The 24949-nt window shown below is 61.8% G+C and overlaps 4 non-coding genes across 4 annotated transcripts; all 4 read right to left on the minus strand.

The window, feature by feature from the left end:
- Nucleotides 1-374: 374 nt before the first annotated feature.
- On the minus strand, nt 375-493 carry LOC131869689 (5S ribosomal RNA). Its single transcript, XR_009368067.1, has one exon. It is a non-coding gene; the product is annotated as a 5S ribosomal RNA (ribosomal RNA).
- A 5917-nt stretch (nt 494-6410) lies between these two features.
- On the minus strand, nt 6411-6529 carry LOC131869687 (5S ribosomal RNA). The gene has a single exon (XR_009368065.1). It is a non-coding gene; the product is annotated as a 5S ribosomal RNA (ribosomal RNA).
- Nucleotides 6530-12513: 5984 nt separating this feature from the next.
- LOC131869690 (5S ribosomal RNA) lies at nt 12514-12631 on the minus strand. The gene has a single exon (XR_009368068.1). It is a non-coding gene; the product is annotated as a 5S ribosomal RNA (ribosomal RNA).
- Nucleotides 12632-18554: 5923 nt separating this feature from the next.
- LOC131869715 (5S ribosomal RNA) lies at nt 18555-18673 on the minus strand. The gene has a single exon (XR_009368092.1). It is a non-coding gene; the product is annotated as a 5S ribosomal RNA (ribosomal RNA).
- Nucleotides 18674-24949: the final 6276 nt, after the last annotated feature.

Below are 24949 nucleotides of genomic sequence, written 5' to 3' on the forward strand. Positions count from 1 at the left end.
GCCCCGGCCGCGCACCCGGCCCCGCCCAGCTTCGCTCACCTGTCCCGGGCGTCTGGTGCGGAACCTTAGAGTAAGAAACATCACCGTGCACCTTGGCCAACGTGCGCGACTCGACCGAGCGCGCACTGGCCGAGGTGCACACCGATTTCACCTGGGTGCGCGCGCAGCACCTCGGGCGCACCGGGGTGCGCGCACAACGCCCGGGTTGCACCGTGGCCTGTGTGCTCGGGGCGCCTCGGGTGCGCGCTCGGTGTCGCCCCCGCGCGCGCGGTAGTGCGGGCAGCGCACCCCGGCCCGGCCCGGCCCCGACGAGAACGCAAACGGGCAAAAGGTTTATTCAAATAGCATTGCGACGCCCGGCGAAAAACTAAAAAAGGGTGCAACACCGGGACTTCCCGGGAGGTCACCCATCCGAGTACTACTCCGGCCCAAGCGCGCTTAACTGCGGAGTTCTGATGGGATCCGGTGCACTAACGCTGGTATGATCGCACCCGTTATGAGCTTGTCGCAGTGTGTACTTAGCAAACCGCGACCCACGTGCGAATCCACCCCGGCCACCCACCCCCGTCGAGGTGCACACCCTCCCTCGCGAAGTGCGCCCCGTTCGCCAAGTGTGAGCCCTGCCCGGGTGCGCGCACCTTGCTAGGGCGTCGGGTGTGCACCCGGCCCGGCCTACGTGCGTGCACCTGGACGGGGCGTCGTGTGCGTGCAGTGTCCCGTCTGCAACGCGGTGCCCACACACCACCTCGGGCGCAACGACCTGCGCTCACATGTGGGCCGAGTGCACCTTGGTGCATGTTCGGGGCGCCTCGGGTGCACGCTCGATCTTGCCCCGGTGCACCAAGGCGCTCGGTTTGCCCCGGGTGCGCACTTGGTGCAAGGTGGGCACCCAAAATAGGGATCAAGCACCAAAACACAAGTTTCGGGATGCAAAATGGGACCCAAGGACCACAAATGCGTTCCAAGACCCATGATGGGTCCACGAGAACAAAAATGTGTTCCGAGACTTAATAAACAAATATTGGGTTTTAGGAGAAGAAACATGCTCTGATGCCCAAAACGAGAATCGACCCCGAAAAGGCCACAGGCCAAAAGTGGGATGCGAGACAAAAAAAAATGGGACCCGAGGACCAAAATTGGGTTCCCAGGTCGAAGACAGGGCAACCGGACAAGAAACGACCTCTAAGGCTCGAAATGAGTCCCGACGACTAAAACTTGACAAGAAGCACCCATCAGGCACCCAACTCGACACCCATGGGATGCCGACCCACCCGGGCTTCCACCTAGCACACCTTGGCACCCACCCACCCTCGCACCCAACCTCGCACCCAACTTAGCACCTTTGAACCCACATTGGCACTCACCCTGACCCTGGCACCTTGGAACCCACATTGGCACTCACCTTGACCCTGGCACCCACCTTTGCACTCACCTTGGGACCCACCCTGGCTCCCACCTCGGCACCCACCCAGACACCCACCTTGGTTCCTTGGCACCCACCTTGGATCCTTGGCACCCACCCCGACACCCACCTTGGCACGCAACTTGGCTACTTGCCACCCACCTTGGCTCCTTGACGCCCACCCCGACAACCACCCCGTGACCTACCCTGGCTAGGGTTGGTGCACACCCACCCTGGTGCCCACCTTGGCACCCACCCCATGACCCACCTTGGCACGCACCTTAGTACCCACCCCGTTACCCACCCTAGGACCCACCCCGTGACCCACCTTGGCCAGGGTGGGTGCCTTGGTGCGCACAACTTGCCTGGGCTGCACACCAGGGCGGGCTCAAGATGGCACCCGCGTTCCGTTTTTTTCACTATCTTTCAAAACGGAAATTTTAAAATCTCGTTTTTTTTTTTTTTTTTGCCTTTTCTGGAAATTAGTGAAGGCAGCGCATCAAAGGTGCGCAATGCTGGTGCGAACCCGGGAGCGCTCCGATGTGTGCTCCAAGGTGCGGCGTGCACGAAGTCCGAGCCCGGCTTGCCCCGGGTGCGCACCTCGCGTGCACCTTCGCCGGGGTGAGCACCTTGGCTGGGTTGCGCGCCCTGGTGCGCACCAAGGAGCGCTCTGAAGTGTGCTCCAAGGTGCGGCGTGCACGAAGTCGGAGCTCGGTTTGCCCCGGGTGTGCACCTCGGGTGCGCACCTCGCGTGCACCTTCGCTGCGGTGGGCACCTTGGCTGGGTTGCGCGCCTTGGTGGGCACCATGCAGTGCACGAAGTCGGAGCCCGGTTTGCCCCGGGCGCGCACCTCCGCCAGGGTGGGCACCTTGGTGCGCACAACTTGCCTGGGCTGCGCACCAGGAAGGGCTCAAGATGGCACCCGCGTTCCGTTTTTTTCACTATCTTTCAGAACGGAAATTTTAAAATATCGTTTTTTTTTGCCTTTTCTGGAAATTAGTGAAGGCAGCGCATCAAAGGTGCGCAACGCTGGTGCGAACCTGGGAGCGCTCCGATGTGTGCTCCAAGGTGCGGCGTGCACGAAGTCGGAGCCCGGTTTGCCCCGGGTGCGCCCTGGTGGGCACCATGGTGCGCACCAAGGAGCGCTCCGAAGTGTGCTCCAAGGTGCGGCCTGCACGAAGTCGGAGCCCGGTTTGCCCCGGGCGTGCACCGCGGGTGGGCACCTTGGTGCGCATGCCTTGCCTGGGCTGCGCACCAGGGCGGGCTCAAGATGGCACCCGCGTTCCGTTTTTTTCACTATCTTTCAAAACGGAAATTTTAAAATCTCATTTTTTTTTGCCTTTTCTGGAAATTAGTGAAGGCAGCGCATCAAAGGTGCGCACCTCGCTGCCCACCACGGTGCGCAACGCCGGTGGGCACCCGGGAGTGCTTCGAAGTGTGCTCCAAGGTGCTGCGTGCACGTTGTCGGAGCCCGGTTTGCCCCGGGTGCGCACCTCGCGTGCACCTTCGTCGGGGTGGGCACCTTGGCTGGGTTTGCCCCGGCTGCGCTCCGAAGCGGGGTTATTGGAGCGCCGCCTCTTTTTTTGTCGGAGCGTTTGGTGGGGTTTCTCGCATTGGCTCTTCCCAGGCCCGGTTGCCACCCTGGCGCGCACGAAGTCGGAAGTAGGGTTAATTGCCCGGGTGCGCACCTTTGCCAGGGTGGGCACCTTACCTGGGCTGTGCACCAGGGCGGGCTCAAGATGGCACCCGCGTTCCGTTTTTTTCACTATCTTTCAAAACGGAAATTTTAAAATCTCCTCTTTTTTTTGCCTTTTCTGGAAATTAGTGAAGGCAGCGCATCAAAGGTGCGCACCTCGCTGCCCACCTTGGTGTGCTCTGAGGTGCGCACCCGGGAGCGCTACGAAGTGTGCTCCAAGGTGCGGCGTGCACGTTGTCGGAGCCCGGTTTGCCCCGGGTGCGCACCTCGCCTGCACCTTGGCCGGGGTGGGCACCCTGGCTGGGTTTGCCCAGGGTGCGCTCCGAAGCGGGGTTACTGGAGCGCCCCCTCTTTTTTTGTCAGAGCGTTTGGTGGGGTTTCTCGCATTGGCTCTTCCCAGGCCCGGTTGTTGGGTGCGCTCCCACCCTGGCGCGCGCGAAGTTGGAAGTTGGGTTAATTGCCCGGGCGCGCACCTTCGCCAGGGTGGGCACCTTGGTGCGCACACCTTGGCTGGGCTGCGCACCAGGGCGGGCTCAAGATGGCACCAGCATTCCCTTTTTCTCACTATCTTTCAAAACGGAAATTTTAAAATCTCGTTTTTTTTTGCCTTTTATGGAAATTAGTGAAGGCATCGCATCAAAGGTGCGCACCTCGCTGCCCACCTTGGTGTGCTCCGAGGTGCCCACCACGGTGCGCTCCGAGGTGCCCACCACGGTGCGCAACGCCGGTGCGAACCCGGGAGCGCCCCGATGTGTGCTCCAAGGTGCGGCGTGCACGAAGCCGGACCCCGGTTTGCCCCGGGTGCGCACCTCGCGTGCACCTTGGTGCGCACACCTTGGCTGGGTTGCGCGGCCTGGTGGGCACCATGGTGCGCACCAAGGAGCGCTCCAAAGTGTGCTCCAAGGTGCGGCGTGCACGAAGTCCTAGCCCGGTTTGCCCCGGGTGCGCACCTTCGCCGCGGTGGGCACCATGGCGTGCACGAAGTCGGAGCCCGGTTTGCCCCGGGTGCGCACCTCGCGTGCACCTTCGCCGGGGTGGGCACCTCGGCTGGGTTGCGCGCCCTGGTGCGCACCAAGGAGCGCTCCGAAGTGTGCTCCAAGGTGCGGCGTGCACGAAGTCGGAGCCCGGTTTGCCCCGGGTGCGCACCTTCGCCGCGGTGGGCACCCTGGTGCGCACCATGGCGTGCACGAAGTCGGAGCCCGGTTTGCCCCGGGTGCGCACCTCGCGTGCACCTTCGGCGGGGTTGCGCGCCCTGGTGCGCACCAAGGAGCGCTCCGAAGTGTGCTCCAAGGTGCGGCGTGCACGAAGTCGGAGCCCGGTTTGCCCCGGGTGCGCACCTCGCGTGCACCTTCGGCGGGGTTGCGCGCCCTGGTGGGCACCATGGTGCGCACCAAGGAGCGCTCCGAAGTGTGCTCCAAGGTGCGGCGTGCACGAAGTCGGAGCCCGGTTTGCCCCGGGTGCGCACCTCGCGTGCACCTTCGCCGCGGTGGGCACCATGGCGTGCACGAAGTCGGAGCCCGGTTTGCCCCGGGTGCGCACCTCGCGTGCACCTTCGCCGGGGTGGGCACCTCGGCTGGGTTGCGCGCCCTGGTGCGCACCAAGGAGCGCTCCGAAGTGTGCTCCAAGGTGCGGCGTGCACGAAGTCGGAGCCCGGTTTGCCCCGGGTGCGCACCTCGCGTGCACCTTCGCCGCGGTGGGCACCATGGCGTGCACGAAGTCGGAGCCCGGTTTGCCCCGGGTGCGCACCCCGCGTGCACCTTCGCCGGGGTGGGCACCTCGGCTGGGTTGCGCGCCCTGGTGCGCACCAAGGAGCGCTCCGAAGTGTGCTCCAAGGTGCGGCGTGCACGAAGTCGGAGCCCGGTTTGCCCCGGGTGCGCACCTCGCGTGCACCTTCGCCGCGGTGGGCACCTTGGCTGGGTTGGGCACCATTGAGCGCTCCGAAGTGTGCTCCAAGGTGCGCACCATGGCCCTCCAAGGTGCGCAGCATGGCGTGCACGAAGTCGGAGCCCGGTTTGCCCCGGGTGCGCACCTCGCGTGCACCTTCGCCAGGGTGGGCACCTCGGTGCGCACACCTTCTCAATGTTTTCTTGCCTTTTCTGGAAATTGGTGAAGGCAGCGCATCAAAGGTGCGCACCTCGGTGTGCTCCGAGGTGCGAACCCGAGAGCGCTCCGAGGTGCCCACGAAGTCGAAAGTCGGGTTAATTGCATTGTTTTCCCCGGGTGCGCTCCGAGGTGCGCAACATCGGTGCGCACCAAGGAGGGCTCCGAAGTGTGCTCCAAGGTGCGCACGATTCGGAGCTCGGTTTGCCCGGGGTGCGCACACCTTGGCTGGGTTGCGCACCCTTTGTGCGCTCCAAGGTGCGCACGAAGTCGGAGCTCGGTTTGCCCCGGGTGCGCACCTTCGCCAGGGTGCGCACCTTGATGCGCACGCCTTGGCTGGGCTGCGCACCTTGGTGGGCGCCATGGTGCGCACCTTTCGTGCGCTCCAAGGTGCGCACGAAGTCGGAGCTCGGTTTGCCCCGGGTGCGCACCTTGGTGGGCGCCATGGTGCACTCCGAGGTGCCCAAGATTGGTGCGCACCAAGGAGCGCTCCGAAGTGCGCTCCAAGGTGCGCAGGTGCGCGCGAAGTCGAAAGTTGGGTTAATTGTCCGGTTTGCCTCGGGTGCGCACCTTGCGTGCACCTTCGCCAGGGTGGGCGCCTTGGTGCGCACACCTTGGCTGGGCTGCGCACCCGGGCGCGCACACCTTGGCACCCGCGTTTCCTTCATTTTAAATTTTTTTTTTTTACAATCTCTCAAGTGGGAAATTCTATAATCTCAACTTTTTTTGCCTTTTCAGGAAACTTTTGAATGGAGCGCATCATTGGTGCGCTCCGAAGTGTGCTCCAAGGTGCGCACCTCTGGTGTGCTCCAAAGCTCTCTCCAGCTGCGTGCACCTGCCCCGGCCGCGCACCCGGCCCCGCCCAGCTTCGCTCACCTGTCCCGGGCGTCTGGTGCGGAACCTTAGAGTAAGAAACATCACCGTGCACCTTGGCCAACGTGCGCGACTCGACCGAGCGCGCACTGGCCGAGGTGCACACCGATTTCACCTGGGTGCGCGCGCAGCACCTCGGGCGCACCGGGGTGCGCGCACAACGCCCGGGTTGCACCGTGGCCTGTGTGCTCGGGGCGCCTCGGGTGCGCGCTCGGTGTCGCCCCCCGCGCGCGCGGTAGTGCGGGCAGCGCACCCCGGCCCGGCCCGGCCCCGACGAGAACGCAAACGGGCAAAAGGTTTATTCAAATAGCATTGCGACGCCCGGCGAAAAACTAAGAAAGGGTGCAACACCGGGACTTCCCGGGAGGTCACCCATCCCAGTACTACTCCGGCCCAAGCGCGCTTAACTGCGGAGTTCTGATGGGATCCGGTGCACTAACGCTGGTATGATCGCACCCGTTATGAGCTTGTCGCAGTGTGTACTTAGCAAACCGCGACCCACGTGCGAATCCACCCCGGCCACCCACCCCCGTCGAGGTGCACACCCTCCCTCGCGAAGTGCGCCCCGTTCGCCAAGTGTGAGCCCTGCCCGGGTGCGCGCACCTTGCTAGGGCGTCGGGTGTGCACCCGGCCCGGCCTACGTGCGTGCACCTGGACGGGGCGTCGTGTGCGTGCAGTGTCCCGTCTGCAACGCGGTGCCCACACACCACCTCGGGCGCAACGACCTGCGCTCACATGTGGGCCGAGTGCACCTTGGTGCATGTTCGGGGCGCCTCGGGTGCACGCTCGATCTTGCCCCGGTGCACCAAGGCGCTCGGTTTGCCCCGGGTGCGCACTTGGTGCAAGGTGGGCACCCAAAATAGGGATCAAGCACCAAAACACAAGTTTCGGGATGCAAAATGGGACCCAAGGACCACAAATGCGTTCCAAGACCCATGATGGGTCCACGAGAACAAAAATGTGTTCCGAGACTTAATAAACAAATATTGGGTTTTAGGAGAAGAAACATGCTCTGATGCCCAAAACGAGAATCGACCCCGAAAAGGCCACAGGCCAAAAGTGGGATGCGAGACAAAAAAAAATGGGACCCGAGGACCAAAATTGGGTTCCCAGGTCGAAGACAGGGCAACCGGACAAGAAACGACCTCTAAGGCTCGAAATGAGTCCCGACGACTAAAACTTGACAAGAAGCACCCATCAGGCACCCAACTCGACACCCATGGGATGCCGACCCACCCGGGCTTCCACCTAGCACACCTTGGCACCCACCCACCCTCGCACCCAACCTCGCACCCAACTTAGCACCTTTGAACCCACATTGGCACTCACCCTGACCCTGGCACCTTGGAACCCACATTGGCACTCACCTTGACCCTGGCACCCACCTTTGCACTCACCTTGGGACCCACCCTGGCTCCCACCTCGGCACCCACCCAGACACCCACCTTGGTTCCTTGGCACCCACCTTGGATCCTTGGCACCCACCCCGACACCCACCTTGGCACGCAACTTGGCTACTTGCCACCCACCTTGGCTCCTTGACGCCCACCCCGACAACCACCCCGTGACCTACCCTGGCTAGGGTTGGTGCACACCCACCCTGGTGCCCACCTTGGCACCCACCCCATGACCCACCTTGGCACGCACCTTAGTACCCACCCCGTTACCCACCCTAGGACCCACCCCGTGACCCACCTTGGCCAGGGTGGGTGCCTTGGTGCGCACAACTTGCCTGGGCTGCACACCAGGGCGGGCTCAAGATGGCACCCGCGTTCCGTTTTTTTCACTATCTTTCAAAACGGAAATTTTAAAATCTCGTTTTTTTTTTTTTTTTGCCTTTTCTGGAAATTAGTGAAGGCAGCGCATCAAAGGTGCGCAATGCTGGTGCGAACCCGGGAGCGCTCCGATGTGTGCTCCAAGGTGCGGCGTGCACGAAGTCCGAGCCCGGCTTGCCCCGGGTGCGCACCTCGCGTGCACCTTCGCCGGGGTGAGCACCTTGGCTGGGTTGCGCGCCCTGGTGCGCACCAAGGAGCGCTCTGAAGTGTGCTCCAAGGTGCGGCGTGCACGAAGTCGGAGCTCGGTTTGCCCCGGGTGTGCACCTCGGGTGCGCACCTCGCGTGCACCTTCGCTGCGGTGGGCACCTTGGCTGGGTTGCGCGCCTTGGTGGGCACCATGCAGTGCACGAAGTCGGAGCCCGGTTTGCCCCGGGCGCGCACCTCCGCCAGGGTGGGCACCTTGGTGCGCACAACTTGCCTGGGCTGCGCACCAGGAAGGGCTCAAGATGGCACCCGCGTTCCGTTTTTTTCACTATCTTTCAGAACGGAAATTTTAAAATATCGTTTTTTTTTGCCTTTTCTGGAAATTAGTGAAGGCAGCGCATCAAAGGTGCGCAACGCTGGTGCGAACCTGGGAGCGCTCCGATGTGTGCTCCAAGGTGCGGCGTGCACGAAGTCGGAGCCCGGTTTGCCCCGGGTGCGCCCTGGTGGGCACCATGGTGCGCACCAAGGAGCGCTCCGAAGTGTGCTCCAAGGTGCGGCCTGCACGAAGTCGGAGCCCGGTTTGCCCCGGGCGTGCACCGCGGGTGGGCACCTTGGTGCGCATGCCTTGCCTGGGCTGCGCACCAGGGCGGGCTCAAGATGGCACCCGCGTTCCGTTTTTTTCACTATCTTTCAAAACGGAAATTTTAAAATCTCATTTTTTTTTGCCTTTTCTAGAAATTAGTGAAGGCAGCGCATCAAAGGTGCGCACCTCGCTGCCCACCACGGTGCGCAACGCCGGTGGGCACCCGGGAGTGCTTCGAAGTGTGCTCCAAGGTGCTGCGTGCACGTTGTCGGAGCCCGGTTTGCCCCGGGTGCGCACCTCGCGTGCACCTTCGTCGGGGTGGGCACCTTGGCTGGGTTTGCCCCGGCTGCGCTCCGAAGCGGGGTTATTGGAGCGCCGCCTCTTTTTTTGTCGGAGCGTTTGGTGGGGTTTCTCGCATTGGCTCTTCCCAGGCCCGGTTGCCACCCTGGCGCGCACGAAGTCGGAAGTAGGGTTAATTGCCCGGGTGCGCACCTTTGCCAGGGTGGGCACCTTACCTGGGCTGTGCACCCGGGCGGGCTCAAGATGGCACCCGCGTTCCGTTTTTTTCACTATCTTTCAAAACGGAAATTTTAAAATCTCCTCTTTTTTTTGCCTTTTCTGGAAATTAGTGAAGGCAGCGCATCAAAGGTGCGCACCTCGCTGCCCACCTTGGTGTGCTCTGAGGTGCGCACCCGGGAGCGCTACGAAGTGTGCTCCAAGGTGCGGCGTGCACGTTGTCGGAGCCCGGTTTGCCCCGGGTGCGCACCTCGCCTGCACCTTGGCCGGGGTGGGCACCCTGGCTGGGTTTGCCCAGGGTGCGCTCCGAAGCGGGGTTACTGGAGCGCCCCCTCTTTTTTTGTCAGAGCGTTTGGTGGGGTTTCTCGCATTGGCTCTTCCCAGGCCCGGTTGTTGGGTGCGCTCCCACCCTGGCGCGCGCGAAGTTGGAAGTTGGGTTAATTGCCCGGGCGCGCACCTTCGCCAGGGTGGGCACCTTGGTGCGCACACCTTGGCTGGGCTGCGCACCAGGGCGGGCTCAAGATGGCACCAGCATTCCCTTTTTCTCACTATCTTTCAAAACGGAAATTTTAAAATCTCGTTTTCTTTTGCCTTTTATGGAAATTAGTGAAGGCATCGCATCAAAGGTGCGCACCTCGCTGCCCACCTTGGTGTGCTCCGAGGTGCCCACCACGGTGCGCTCCGAGGTGCCCACCACGGTGCGCAACGCCGGTGCGAACCCGGGAGCGCCCCGATGTGTGCTCCAAGGTGCGGCGTGCACGAAGCCGGACCCCGGTTTGCCCCGGGTGCGCACCTCGCGTGCACCTTGGTGCGCACACCTTGGCTGGGTTGCGCGGCCTGGTGGGCACCATGGTGCGCACCAAGGAGCGCTCCGAAGTGTGCTCCAAGGTGCGGCGTGCACGAAGTCCTAGCCCGGTTTGCCCCGGGTGCGCACCTTCGCCGCGGTGGGCACCATGGCGTGCACGAAGTCGGAGCCCGGTTTGCCCCGGGTGCGCACCTCGCGTGCACCTTCGCCGGGGTGGGCACCTCGGCTGGGTTGCGCGCCCTGGTGCGCACCAAGGAGCGCTCCGAAGTGTGCTCCAAGGTGCGGCGTGCACGAAGTCGGAGCCCGGTTTGCCCCGGGTGCGCACCTTCGCCGCGGTGGGCACCCTGGTGCGCACCATGGCGTGCACGAAGTCGGAGCCCGGTTTGCCCCGGGTGCGCACCTCGCGTGCACCTTCGGCGGGGTTGCGCGCCCTGGTGCGCACCAAGGAGCGCTCCGAAGTGTGCTCCAAGGTGCGGCGTGCACGAAGTCGGAGCCCGGTTTGCCCCGGGTGCGCACCTCGCGTGCACCTTCGGCGGGGTTGCGCGCCCTGGTGGGCACCATGGTGCGCACCAAGGAGCGCTCCGAAGTGTGCTCCAAGGTGCGGCGTGCACGAAGTCGGAGCCCGGTTTGCCCCGGGTGCGCACCTCGCGTGCACCTTCGCCGCGGTGGGCACCATGGCGTGCACGAAGTCGGAGCCCGGTTTGCCCCGGGTGCGCACCTCGCGTGCACCTTCGCCGCGGTGGGCACCATGGCGTGCACGAAGTCGGAGCCCGGTTTGCCCCGGGTGCGCACCTCGCGTGCACCTTCGCTGGGGTGGGCACCTCGGCTGGGTTGCGCGCCCTGGTGCGCACCAAGGAGCGCTCCGAAGTGTGCTCCAAGGTGCGGCGTGCACGAAGTCGGAGCCCGGTTTGCCCCGGGTGCGCACCTCGCGTGCACCTTCGCCGCGGTGGGCACCATGGCGTGCACGAAGTCGGAGCCCGGTTTGCCCCGGGTGCGCACCCCGCGTGCACCTTCGCCGGGGTGGGCACCTCGGCTGGGTTGCGCGCCCTGGTGCGCACCAAGGAGCGCTCCGAAGTGTGCTCCAAGGTGCGGCGTGCACGAAGTCAGAGCCCGGTTTACCCCGGGTGCGCACCTCGCGTGCACCTTCGCCGCGGTGGGCACCTTGGCTGGGTTGGGCACCATTGAGCGCTCCGAAGTGTGCTCCAAGGTGCGCACCATGGCCCTCCAAGGTGCGCAGCATGGCGTGCACGAAGTCGGAGCCCGGTTTGCCCCGGGTGCGCACCTCGCGTGCACCTTCGCCAGGGTGGGCACCTCGGTGCGCACACCTTCTCAATGTTTTCTTGCCTTTTCTGGAAATTGGTGAAGGCAGCGCATCAAAGGTGCGCACCTCGGTGTGCTCCGAGGTGCGAACCCGAGAGCGCTCCGAGGTGCCCACGAAGTCGAAAGTCGGGTTAATTGCATTGTTTTCCCCGGGTGCGCTCCGAGGTGCGCAACATCGGTGCGCACCAAGGAGGGCTCCGAAGTGTGCTCCAAGGTGCGCACGATTCGGAGCTCGGTTTGCCCGGGGTGCGCACACCTTGGCTGGGTTGCGCACCCTTTGTGCGCTCCAAGGTGCGCACGAAGTCGGAGCTCGGTTTGCCCCGGGTGCGCACCTTCGCCAGGGTGCGCACCTTGATGCGCACGCCTTGGCTGGGCTGCGCACCTTGGTGGGCGCCATGGTGCGCACCTTTCGTGCGCTCCAAGGTGCGCACGAAGTCGGAGCTCGGTTTGCCCCGGGTGCGCACCTTGGTGGGCGCCATGGTGCACTTCGAGGTGCCCAAGATTGGTGCGCACCAAGGAGCGCTCCGAAGTGCGCTCCAAGGTGCGCAGGTGCGCGCGAAGTCGAAAGTTGGGTTAATTGTCCGGTTTGCCTCGGGTGCGCACCTTGCGTGCACCTTCGCCAGGGTGGGCGCCTTGGTGCGCACACCTTGGCTGGGCTGCGCACCCGGGCGCGCACACCTTGGCACCCGCGTTTCCTTCATTTTAAATTTTTTTTTTTTACAATCTCTCAGGAAATTCTATAATCTCAACTTTTTTTGCCTTTTCAGGAAACTTTTGAATGGAGCGCATCATTGGTGCGCTCCGAGTGTGCTCCAAGGTGCGCACCTCTGGTGTGCTCCAAAGCTCTCTCCAGCTGCGTGCACCTGCCCCGGCCGCGCACCCGGCCCCGCCCAGCTTCGCTCACCTGTCCCGGGCGTCTGGTGCGGAACCTTAGAGTAAGAAACATCACCGTGCACCTTGGCCAACGTGCGCGACTCGACCGACGCGCGCACTGGCCGAGGTGCACACCGATTTCACCTGGGTGCGCGCGCAGCACCTCGGGCGCACCGGGGTGCGCGCACAACGCCCGGGTTGCACGTGGCCTGTGTGCTCGGGGCGCCTCGGGTGCGCGCTCGGTGTCGCCCCCGCGCGCGCGGTAGTAGCGGGCAGCGCACCCCGGCCCGGCCCGCCCCGACGAGAACGCAAACGGGCAAAAGGTTTATTCAAATAGCATTGCGACGCCCGGCGAAAAACTAAAAAAGGGTGCAACACCGGGACTTCCCGGGAGGTCACCCATCCCAGTACTACTCCGGCCCAAGCGCGCTTAACTGCGGAGTTCTGATGGATCCGGTGCACTAACGCTGGTATGATCGCACCCGTTATGAGCTTGTCGCAGTGTGTACTTAGCAAACCGCGACCCACGTGCGAATCCACCCCGGCCACCCACCCCCGTCGAGGTGCACACCCTCCCTCGCGAAGTGCGCCCCGTTCGCCAAGTGTGAGCCCTGCCCGGGTGCGCGCACCTTGCTAGGGCGTCGGGTGTGCACCCGGCCCGGCCTACGTGCGTGCACCTGGACGGGGGCGTCGTGTGCGTGCAGTGTCCCGTCTGCAACGCGGTGCCCACCACTCCACCTCGGGCGCAACGACCTGCGCTCACATGTGGGCCGAGTGCACCTTGGTGCATGTTCGGGGCGCCTCGGGTGCACGCTCGATCTTGCCCCGGTGCACCAAGGCGCTCGGTTTGCCCCGGGTGCGCACTTGGTTTGGTGCAAGGTGGGCACCCAAAATAGGGATCAAGCACCAAAACACAAGTTTCGGGATGCAAAATGGGACCCAAGGACCACAAATGCGTTCCAAGACCCATGATGGGTCCACGAGAACAAAAATGTGTTCCGAGACTTAATAAACAAATATTGGGTTTTAGGAGATGAAACATGCTCTGATGCCCCAAAACGAGAATCGACCCCGAAAAGGCCACAGGCCAAAAGTGGGATGCGAGACAAAAAAAAATGGGACCCGAGGACCAAAATTGGGTTCCCAGGTCGAAGACAGGGCAACCGGACAAGAAACGACCTCTAAGGCTCGAAATGAGTCCCGACGACTAAAACTTGACAAGAAGCACCCATCAGGCACCCAACTCGACACCCATGGGATGCCGACCCACCCGGGCTTCCACCTAGCACACCTTGGCACCCACCCACCCTCGCACCCAAACCTCGCACCCAACTTAGCACCTTTGAACCCACATTGGCACTCACCCTGACCCTGGCACCTTGGAACCCACATTGGCACTCACCTTGACCCTGGCACCCACCTTTGCACTCACCTTGGACCCACCCTGGCTCCCACCTCGGCACCCACCCAGACACCCACCTTGGTTCCTTGGCACCCACCTTGGATCCTTGGCACCCACCCCGACACCCACCTTGGCACGCAACTTGGCTACTTGCACACCACCTTGGCTCCTTGACGCCCACACCCGACAACCACCCCGTGACCTACCCTGGCTAGGTTGGTGCACACCCAACTGGTGCCCACCTTGGCACCCACCCCATGACCCACCTTGGACGCACCTTAGTACCCACCCCGTTACCCACCCTAGGACCCACCCCGTGACCCACCTTTGCCAGGGTGGGTGCCTTGGTGCGCACAACTTGCCTGGGCTGCACACCAGGGCGGGCTCAAGATGGCACCCGCGTTCCGTTTTTTTCACTATCTTTCAAAACGGAAATTTTAAAATCTCGTTTTTTTTTTTTTTTTGGCCTTTTCTGGAAATTAGTGAAGGCAGCGCATCAAAGGTGCGCAATGCTGGTGCGAACCCGGGAGCGCTCCGATGTGTGCTCCAAGGTGCGGCGTGCACGAAGTCCGAGCCCGGCTTGCCCCGGGTGCGCACCTCGCGTGCACCTTCGTCGGGGTGAGCACCTTGGCTGGGGTTGCGCGCCCTGGTGCGCACCAAGGAGCGCTCTGAAGTGTGCTCCAAGGTGCGGCGTGCACGAAGTCGGAGCTCGGTTTGCCCCGGGTGTGCACCTCGGGTGCGCACCTCGCGTGCACCTTCGCTGCGGTGGGCACCTTGGCTGGGTTGCGCGCCTTGGTGGGCACCATGCAGTGCACGAAGTCGGAGCCCGGTTTGCCCCGGGCGCGCACCTCCGCCAGGGTGGGCACCTTGGTGCGCACAACTTGCCTGGGCTGCGCACCAGGAAGGGCTCAAGATGGCACCCGCGTTCCGTTTTTTTCACTATCTTTCAGAACGGAAATTTTAAAATATCGTTTTTTTTTGCCTTTTCTGGAAATTAGTGAAGGCAGCGCATCAAAGGTGCGCAACGCTGGTGCGAACCTGGGAGCGCTCCGATGTGTGCTCCAAGGTGCGGCGTGCACGAAGTCGGAGCCCGGTTTGCCCCGGGTGCGCCCTGGTGGGCACCATGGTGCGCACCAAGGAGCGCTCCGAAGTGTGCTCCAAGGTGCGGCCTGCACGAAGTCGGAGCCCGGTTTGCCCCGGGTGTGCACCGCGGGTGGGCACCTTGGTGCGCATGCCTTGCCTGGGCTGCGCACCAGGGCGGGCTCAAGATGGCACCCGCGTTCCGTTTTTTTCACTATCTTTCAAAACGGAAATTTTAAAATCTCATTTTTTTTTGCCTTTTCTGGAAATTAGTGAAGGCAGCGCATCAAAGGTGCGCACCTCGCTGCCCACCACGGTGCGCAACGCCGGTGGGCACCCGGGAGTGCTTCGAAGTGTGCTCCAAGGTGCTGCGTGCACGTTGTCGGAGCCCGGTTTGCCCCGGGTGCGCACCTCGCGTGCACCTTCGTCGGGGTGGGCACCTTGGCTGGGTTTGCCCCGGCTGCGCTCCGAAGCGGGGTTATTGGAGCGCCGCCTCTTTTTTTGTCGGAGCGTTTGGTGGGGTTTCTCGCATTGGCTCTTCCCAGGCCCGGTTGCCACCCTGGCGCGCACGAAGTCGGAAGTAGGGTTAATTGCCCGGGTGCGCACCTTTGCCAGGGTGGGCACCTTACCTGGGCTGTGCACCCGGGCGGGCTCAAGATGGCACCCGCGTTCCGTTTTTTTCACTATCTTTCAAAACGGAAATTTTAAAATCTCCTCTTTTTTTTGCCTTTTCTGGAAATTAGTGAAGGCAGCGCATCAAAGGTGCGCACCTCGCTGCCCACCTTGGTGTGCTCTGAGGTGCGCACCCGGGAGCGCTACGAAGTGTGCTCCAAGGTGCGGCGTGCACGTTGTCGGAGCCCGGTTTGCCCCGGGTGCGCACCTCGCCTGCACCTTGGCCGGGGTGGGCACCCTGGCTGGGTTTGCCCAGGGTGCGCTCCGAAGCGGGGTTACTGGAGCGCCCCCTCTTTTTTTGTCAGAGCGTTTGGTGGGGTTTCTCGCATTGGCTCTTCCCAGGCCCGGTTGTTGGGTGCGCTCCCACCCTGGCGCGCGCGAAGTTGGAAGTTGGGTTAATTGCCCGGGCGCGCACCTTCGCCAGGGTGGGCACCTTGGTGCGCACACCTTGGCTGGGCTGCGCACCAGGGCGGGCTCAAGATGGCACCAGCATTCCCTTTTTCTCACTATCTTTCAAAACGGAAATTTTAAAATCTCGTTTTCTTTTGCCTTTTATGGAAATTAGTGAAGGCATCGCATCAAAGGTGCGCACCTCGCTGCCCACCTTGGTGTGCTCCGAGGTGCCCACCACGGTGCGCTCCGAGGTGCCCACCACGGTGCGCAACGCCGGTGCGAACCCGGGAGCGCCCCGATGTGTGCTCCAAGGTGCGGCGTGCACGAAGCCGGACCCCGGTTTGCCCCGGGTGCGCACCTCGCGTGCACCTTGGTGCGCACACCTTGGCTGGGTTGCGCGGCCTGGTGGGCACCATGGTGCGCACCAAGGAGCGCTCCGAAGTGTGCTCCAAGGTGCGGCGTGCACGAAGTCCTAGCCCGGTTTGCCCCGGGTGCGCACCTTCGCCGCGGTGGGCACCATGGCGTGCACGAAGTCGGAGCCCGGTTTGCCCCGGGTGCGCACCTCGCGTGCACCTTCGCCGGGGTGGGCACCTCGGCTGGGTTGCGCGCCCTGGTGCGCACCAAGGAGCGCTCCGAAGTGTGCTCCAAGGTGCGGCGTGCACGAAGTCGGAGCCCGGTTTGCCCCGGGTGCGCACCTTCGCCGCGGTGGGCACCCTGGTGCGCACCATGGCGTGCACGAAGTCGGAGCCCGGTTTGCCCCGGGTGCGCACCTCGCGTGCACCTTCGGCGGGGTTGCGCGCCCTGGTGCGCACCAAGGAGCGCTCCGAAGTGTGCTCCAAGGTGCGGCGTGCACGAAGTCGGAGCCCGGTTTGCCCCGGGTGCGCACCTCGCGTGCACCTTCGGCGGGGTTGCGCGCCCTGGTGGGCACCATGGTGCGCACCAAGGAGCGCTCCGAAGTGTGCTCCAAGGTGCGGCGTGCACGAAGTCGGAGCCCGGTTTGCCCCGGGTGCGCACCTCGCGTGCACCTTCGCCGCGGTGGGCACCATGGCGTGCACGAAGTCGGAGCCCGGTTTGCCCCGGGTGCGCACCTCGCGTGCACCTTCGCCGGGGTGGGCACCTCGGCTGGGTTGCGCGCCCTGGTGCGCACCAAGGAGCGCTCCGAAGTGTGCTCCAAGGTGCGGCGTGCACGAAGTCGGAGCCCGGTTTGCCCCGGGTGCGCACCTCGCGTGCACCTTCGCCGCGGTGGGCACCATGGCGTGCACGAAGTCGGAGCCCGGTTTGCCTCGGGTGCGCACCCCGCGTGCACCTTCGCCGGGGTGGGCACCTCGGCTGGGTTGCGCGCCCTGGTGTGCACCAAGGAGCGCTCCGAAGTGTGCTCCAAGGTGCGGCGTGCACGAAGTCGGAGCCCGGTTTGCCCCGGGTGCGCACCTCGCGTGCACCTTCGCCGCGGTGGGCACCTTGGCTGGGTTGGGCACCATTGAGCGCTCCGAAGTGTGCTCCAAGGTGCGCACCATGGCCCTCCAAGGTGCGCAGCATGGCGTGCACGAAGTCGGAGCCCGGTTTGCCCCGGGTGCGCACCTCGCGTGCACCTTCGCCAGGGTGGGCACCTCGGTGCGCACACCTTCTCAATGTTTTCTTGCCTTTTCTGGAAATTGGTGAAGGCAGCGCATCAAAGGTGCGCACCTCGGTGTGCTCCGAGGTGCGAACCCGAGAGCGCTCCGAGGTGCCCACGAAGTCGAAAGTCGGGTTAATTGCATTGTTTTCCCCGGGTGCGCTCCGAGGTGCGCAACATCGGTGCGCACCAAGGAGGGCTCCGAAGTGTGCTCCAAGGTGCGCACGATTCGGAGCTCGGTTTGCCCGGGGTGCGCACACCTTGGCTGGGTTGCGCACCCTTTGTGCGCTCCAAGGTGCGCACGAAGTCGGAGCTCGGTTTGCCCCGGGTGCGCACCTTCGCCAGGGTGCGCACCTTGATGCGCACGCCTTGGCTGGGCTGCGCACCTTGGTGGGCGCCATGGTGCGCACCTTTCGTGCGCTCCAAGGTGCGCACGAAGTCGGAGCTCGGTTTGCCCCGGGTGCGCACCTTGGTGGGCGCCATGGTGCACTCCGAGGTGCCCAAGATTGGTGCGCAACAAGGAGCGCTCCGAAGTGCGCTCCAAGGTGCGCAGGTGCGCGCGAAGTCGAAAGTTGGGTTAATTGTCCGGTTTGCCTCGGGTGCGCACCTTGCGTGCACCTTCGCCAGGGTGGGCGCCTTGGTGCGCACACCTTGGCTGGGCTGCGCACCCGGGCGCGCACACCTTGGCACCCGCGTTTCCTTCATTTTAAATTTTTTTTTTTTACAATCTCTCAAGTGGGAAATTCTATAATCTCAACTTTTTTTGCCTTTTCAGGAAACTTTTGAATGGAGCGCATCATTGGTGCGCTCCGAAGTGTGCTCCAAGGTGCGCACCTCTGGTGTGCTCCAAAGCTCTCTCCAGCTGCGTGCACCTGCCCCGGCCGCGCACCCGGCCCCGCCCAGCTTCGCTCACCTGTCCCGGGCGTCTGGTGCGGAACCTTAGAGTAAGAAACATCACCGTGCACCTTGGCCAACGTGCGCGACTCGACCGAGCGCGCACTGGCCGAGGTGCACACCGATTTCACCTGGGTGCGCGCGCAGCACCTCGGGCGCACCGGGGTGCGCGCACAACGCCCGGGTTGCACCGTGGCCTGTGTGCTCGGGGCGCCTCGGGTGCGCGCTCGGTGTCGCCCCCGCGCGCGCGGTAGTGCGGGCAGCGCACCCCGGCCCGGCCCGGCCCCGACGAGAACGCAAACGGGCAAAAGGTTTATTCAAATAGCATTGCGACGCCCGGCGAAAAACTAAGAAAGGGTGCAACACCGGGACTTCCCGGGAGGTCACCCATCCTAGTACTACTCCGGCCCAAGCGCGCTTAACTGCGGAGTTCTGATGGGATCCGGTGCACTAACGCTGGTATGATCGCACCCGTTATGAGCTTGTCGCAGTGTGTACTTAGCAAACCGCGACCCACGTGCGAATCCACCCCGGCCACCCACCCCCGTCGAGGTGCACACCCTCCCTCGCGAAGTGCGCCCCGTTCGCCAAGTGTGAGCCCTGCCCGGGTGCGCGCACCTTGCTAGGGCGTCGGGTGTGCACCCGGCCCGGCCTACGTGCGTGCACCTGGACGGGGCGTCGTGTGCGTGCAGTGTCCCGTCTGCAACGCGGTGCCCACACACCACCTCGGGCGCAACGACCTGCGCTCACATGTGGGCCGAGTGCACCTTGGTGCATGTTCGGGGCGCCTCGGGTGCACGCTCGATCTTGCCCCGGTGCACCAAGGCGCTCGGTTTGCCCCGGGTGCGCACTTGGTGCAAGGTGGGCACCCAAAATAGGGATCAAGCACCAAAACACAAGTTTCGGGATGCAAAATGGGACCCAAGGACCACAAATGCGTTCCAAGACCCATGATGGGTCCACGAGAACAAAAATGTGTTCCGAGACTTAATAAACAAATATTGGGTTTTAGGAGAAGAAACATGCTCTGATGCCCAAAACGAGAATCGACCCCGAAAAGGCCACAGGCCAAAAGTGGGATGCGAGACAAAAAAAAATGGGACCCGAGGACCAAAATTGGGTTCCCAGGTCGAAGACAGGGCAACCGGACAAGAAACGACCTCTAAGGCTCGAAATGAGTCCCGACGACTAAAACTTGACAAGAAGCACCCATCAGGCACCCAACTCGACACCCATGGGATGCCGACCCACCCGGGCTTCCACCTAGCACACCTTGGCACCCACCCACCCTCGCACCCAACCTCGCACCCAACTTAGCACCTTTGAACCCACATTGGCACTCACCCTGACCCTGGCACCTTGGAACCCACATTGGCACTCACCTTGACCCTGGCACCCACCTTTGCACTCACCTTGGGACCCACCCTGGCTCCCACCTCGGCACCCACCCAGACACCCACCTTGGTTCCTTGGCACCCACCTTGGATCCTTGGCACCCACCCCGACACCCACCTTGGCACGCAACTTGGCTACTTGCCACCCACCTTGGCTCCTTGACGCCCACCCCGACAACCACCCCGTGACCTACCCTGGCTAGGGTTGGTGCACACCCACCCTGGTGCCCACCTTGGCACCCACCCCATGACCCACCTTGGCACGCACCTTAGTACCCACCCTGTTACCCACCCTAGGACCCACCCCGTGACCCACCTTGGCCAGGGTGGGTGCACCCACCCTGGTGCCCACCTTGGCACCCACCCATCCTAGCACCCAGCCTGTGACCGGGCTTGGAACCCAACCTTGCACCCGTCTTGGCCAGTGTGGGTGCGCACCCATCCTGGCACCCACGTTGTGACACACCCTTTAACCCACGCACCCTAGCAGCCACGTTGGCACCCACCTTGGAACACAACCTAGCAACTTGGCACCCACCCCGTGACCCACCTTGGCATCCACCATAGCAGTCGCCCACTTGGCACCCACCTTGGAACCCAAGTTGGCACCCACCTCGGCACCCACCTTGACACTTGTGGACCCACCTTGCCACTCACCCTAGCATCGACCCATCCTAGCACCCACCCTGGCACCTTTGCACCCTAGCACTCACCCATCCTAGCACCTAACCTGTGACCCACCTTGACACTCACCCTCGCACCCACCTTGGAACCCAACCTAGCACCCACCCACCCTGACACCAACCCTAGCACCTACCCACCCTTGCACCCACCCTGTGACCCATCTTGGCACCCACCCATCCTACCACTCAACCTATCACCCACCTTCTCACCCACCTTGGCATCCACCTTAGCACCCACCCACACTGGCACCTTGGCACCCACCTCGGGCAAGGTGGGTGCACACCCACCCTGACACCCAATTTAGAACCAACCGAGCATGTTACCCACCTTGGCACCCACATTGCAGCCCACCCTAGTACCCACCCTATGACCCACATTGGCATCCACACCCTAGCACCCAGGCACCTCGACACCCGCCTTGACACGCACCCTAGCACTAAACCTGTGACCCACCTTGGAACTCACCCTAGAACCCACCCACCCTGTGAACCACCTTGGCATCCACCTTAGCACCCACCCACCTTGGCACCCACTCTAGCACTCACCCATCCTAACACCCAACTTGTTACCCACCTTGGCACCCGCCCTCGCGTCCACCTTGAAACCCACCCTAGCACCCACCCACGCAGGAGCCCACCTTGGCACCCAACCTAACACCCACGCATCCTGGCACCCAACTTGTGACCCACCTTGGAACCCACCCTAGTACCCACCTTTGAACCCACTATATCACCAACCCACCTTGGCACCCACCCTATGACCCTCTTTGGAATCCACCCTAGCACGCACCCACCCTGGCACCCACCATGGAGCGCACCCTAGCACCCACCCACCTCGGCACGCACCTCAACACCCACCTTGGTGTGCGCACTGCGCCAACCTCTCAAAGACCCTATGTGGTGCGCTCCAAAGTGTACACCTTTGGTGCGCTCCAAGGTGCGCACCTTTGGTGCACACCGAGGTGCACACCAAAGTGTGCACCGAGGTGAGCACCAAAGTGCACTCCAAGGTGCACACCAAGGCGTGCACCTTTGGTGCGGTCAATGCAAACGAATTCGGAAGTTGGGGTCGATGTCCTAATCGCTGCTGCAGACTACACGTATGAGAATCGGACAAATAGCTTTATATAGGGGAGGTGTTGCGTTTGATGGGTCGACTCCCCTGGTTGTGTGCACTGCACCAACTTCAAAGACCCTGTCTTGTTTAAGAAGTCAAAAGTTGGGGTGGATGTCCTAATCATTGCTGCAGTCTACGCATGTATGAGAATCAGACAAATAGCTTATATAGGGGAGGTGTTGCATTCGGTGGGTTGACTCCCCTGGTTGTGCGCACTGCGCCAACCTCAAAGACCCCGCATAGCAGAAGAAGTCGGAAGTCGGATTTTGGTGAGCACCAAGGCGTGCACCTTTGGTGCGGTCAACGCAGACGAATTCAGAAGTTGGGGTGGATGTCCTAATCGTTGTTGCAGGCTACACATGTATGAGAATCAGACAAATAGCTTATATAGGGGAGGTGTTGGGTTTGATGGGTCAACTCCCTTGGTTGTGCGCATTACGCCAACCTCAAAGACCTTGTTTTCGTTAAGAAGTCAAAAGTTGGGGTCAATGTCCTAATGGCTCCTGTAGGCTACACATGTATGAGAATCGGACAAATAGCTTATATAGGGGAGGTGTTGGGTTTGATGGGTCGACTCCCCTGGTTGTGCGCATTACGTCAACCTCAAAGACCTTGTTTTCGTTAAGAAGTCAAAAGTTGGGGTCGATGTCCTAATTGCTCCTGTAGACTACACATGTATGAGAATCAGACAAATAGCTTATATAGGGGAGGTGTTGGGTTTGATGGGTTGACTCCCCTAGTTGTTCGCATTACACCAACCTCAAAGACCTTGTTTTCGTTTAGAAGCCGAAAGTTGGGGTCGATGTCCTAATTGCTCCTGCAGGCTACGCATGTATGAGAATCAGACAAATAGCTTATATAGGGGAGGTGTTGGGTTTGATGGGTCGACTCCCCTGGTTGTGCGCATTGCGCCAACCTCAAAGACCCTGCATTGCGGATGAAGTCGAAAGTCAGAGTTTGGTGTGCTACAAGGTGTGGTCGAAGGTGCTCACCTAGGTGTGCACCTTTGGAGCGCAGGAAAAGTGCCCTCCAAAAGTGCGCACCTTTGGAGTGCACAAAAGTGCCCTCCAAAAGTGCGCACCTTTGGAGCGCACAAAAGTGCCCTCCAAAAAGTGCCCTCCAAAAGTGCGCACCTTTGGAGCGCACAAAAGTGCCCTCCAAAAAGTGCCCTCCAAAAGTGCGCACCTTTGGAGTGCAGAAAAGTGCCCTCCAAAAAGTGCCCTCCAAAAGTGTGCACCTTTGGAGTGCACAAAAGTGCCCTCCAAAAGTGCGCACCTTTGGAGCGCAGAAAAGTGCCCTCCAAAAAGTGCCCTCCAAAAGTGCGCACCTTTGGAGCGCAGAAAAGTGCCCTCCAAAAAGTGCCCTCCAAAAGTGCGCACCTTTGGAGCGCAGAAAAGTGCCCTCCAAAAAGTGCCCTCCAAAAGTGCGCACCTTTGGAGCGCAGAAAAGTGCCCTCCAAAAAGTGCCCTCCAAAAGTGCGCACCTTTGGAGCGCACAAAAGTGCCCTCCAAAAAGTGCCCTCCAAAAGTGCGCACCTTTGGAGCGCACAAAAGTGCCCTCCAAAAGTGCGCACCTTTGGAGCGCACAAAAGTGCCCTCCAAAAGTGCGCACTTTTGGTGCGCACCAAGGCGCTGGTTCGGTCGTTGCAGGCGAGTTCGGAAGTTGGGGTCGATGTCCTGAGCGGAGGTGCAAACTACACAGGTGTCGGAATCGGACAAATAGCTTATATAGGGGAGGTGTATGCTTCGATGGGTCGACTCCCCAGGTTGAGCGCACCGCGCCAACCTCAAAGACCCTACGGTATGGATGAAGTCGGAAGTTGGGTCCGATGACCGATTCGATTAGTAGGTATGCTCATGAGGTCGGAATTTGGGTCCGATGACCTGCCATGTGCAGGAAGGCGAATGTTGGCACTGTGCGTTGCAAGGTGCACACCAAGGTGCTGGTGCGGTCTTTTTAGTCGAGTTCGGAAGTTGGGGTCGATGTCCTGATCGGAGGTGCAAGCTACACAGGTGTGGGAATCGGACAAATAGCTTATATAGGGGAGGTGTATGCTTCGTTGGGTCGACTCCCCGGGTTGAGCGCACCGCGCCAACCTCAAAGACCCTACGGTATGGATGAAGTCGGAAGTTGGGTCCGATGACCGATTCGATATGTAGGCATACTCGCGAGGTCGGAATTTGGGTCCGATGACCTGCCATGTGCAGGAAGGCGAATGTTGGCACTGTGCGTTGCAAGGTGCGCACCAAGGCGCTGGTTCGGTCGTTGCAGGCGAGTTCGGAAGTTGGGGTCGATGTCCTGATCGGAGGTGCAAACTACACAGGTGTGGGAATCGGACAAATAGCTTATATAGGGGAGGTGTATGCTTCGTTGGGTCGACTCCCCGGGTTGAGCGCACCGCGCCAACCTCAAAGACCCTACGGTATGGATGAAGTCGGAAGTTGTGTCCGATGACCGATTCGATATGTAGGCATACTCGCGAGGTCGGAATTTGGGTCCGATGACCTGCCATGTGCAGGAAGGCGAATGTTGGGACTGTGCGTCGCAAGGTGCGCACCAAGGCGCTGGTGCCGTCGTTGCAGTCGAGTTCGGAAGTTGGGGTCGATGTCCTGGTCAGAGGTGCAAACTACACAGGTGTGGGAATCGGACAAATAGCTTATATAGGGGAGGTGTATGCTTCGATGGGTCGACTCCCCGGGTTGAGCGCACCGCGCCAACCTCAAAGACCCTACAGTATGGATGAAGTCGGAAGTTGGGTCCGATGACCGATTCGATACGTAGGCATATTGGCGAGGTCTGAATTTGTGTCCGATGACCTGCCATGCGCAGGAAGGCGGAATTTGGGTCCGATGACCGAGTTGATGGCGTGCCATGCGCAGAAAGGCGGAATTTGGGTCCGATGACCGAGTTGATGTTGATGGCCCGCCATGCACAGGAAGGCGGAATTTGGGTCCGATGACCGATTTGAAGGCGTGCCATGCGCAGAAAGGCGGAGTTTGGGTCCGATGACCGAGTTGATATTGATGGCCCGCCATGCGCAGGAAGGCGGAATTTGGGTCCGATGACCTGACATACGCATGGAGTCCGACTCGGGGGCCGATGTTCGATTCGATGACTTGCATTGTGGGTAAAGTCGGAAGTTGTGGTCTTTGACCCGATTCGATGACCAGACTTCGGCTGCTTGAGAATCGGACAAATAACTTATATAGGGGAGGTAGTGTTCTCGAGCATCCTCCCCCCGTGCCCGTTTATGTCGATTGATGCTGGTGCTCGACTGGTTGGAGCGCTCGGATGCAAAAATCTTGCACCAGGATTTATCGATTGTGATGGACACGGCAAGTCTCCTGATTGCTATGCAGGAGCTCATCGTGAATCTCTATGCGGCCTTGGTATGGACTCGACCTGCGGAATGGTTCGGCAATGGTAGTCGCTCCAACACGTCCTTGCAATGGCCACAGAGGTGATTCGACTAGAGCTCCAGTCTAGCTTTTGGGTTGCTTGGCGGACTGGTATAGCCGCGATCGAGTTCCGGCCATGAACGTTTTAGATAGCTCT

Source organism: Cryptomeria japonica, unplaced genomic scaffold (assembly GCF_030272615.1).
Source record: "Cryptomeria japonica unplaced genomic scaffold, Sugi_1.0 HiC_scaffold_258, whole genome shotgun sequence".
Taxonomy (NCBI): domain Eukaryota; kingdom Viridiplantae; phylum Streptophyta; class Pinopsida; order Cupressales; family Cupressaceae; genus Cryptomeria; species Cryptomeria japonica.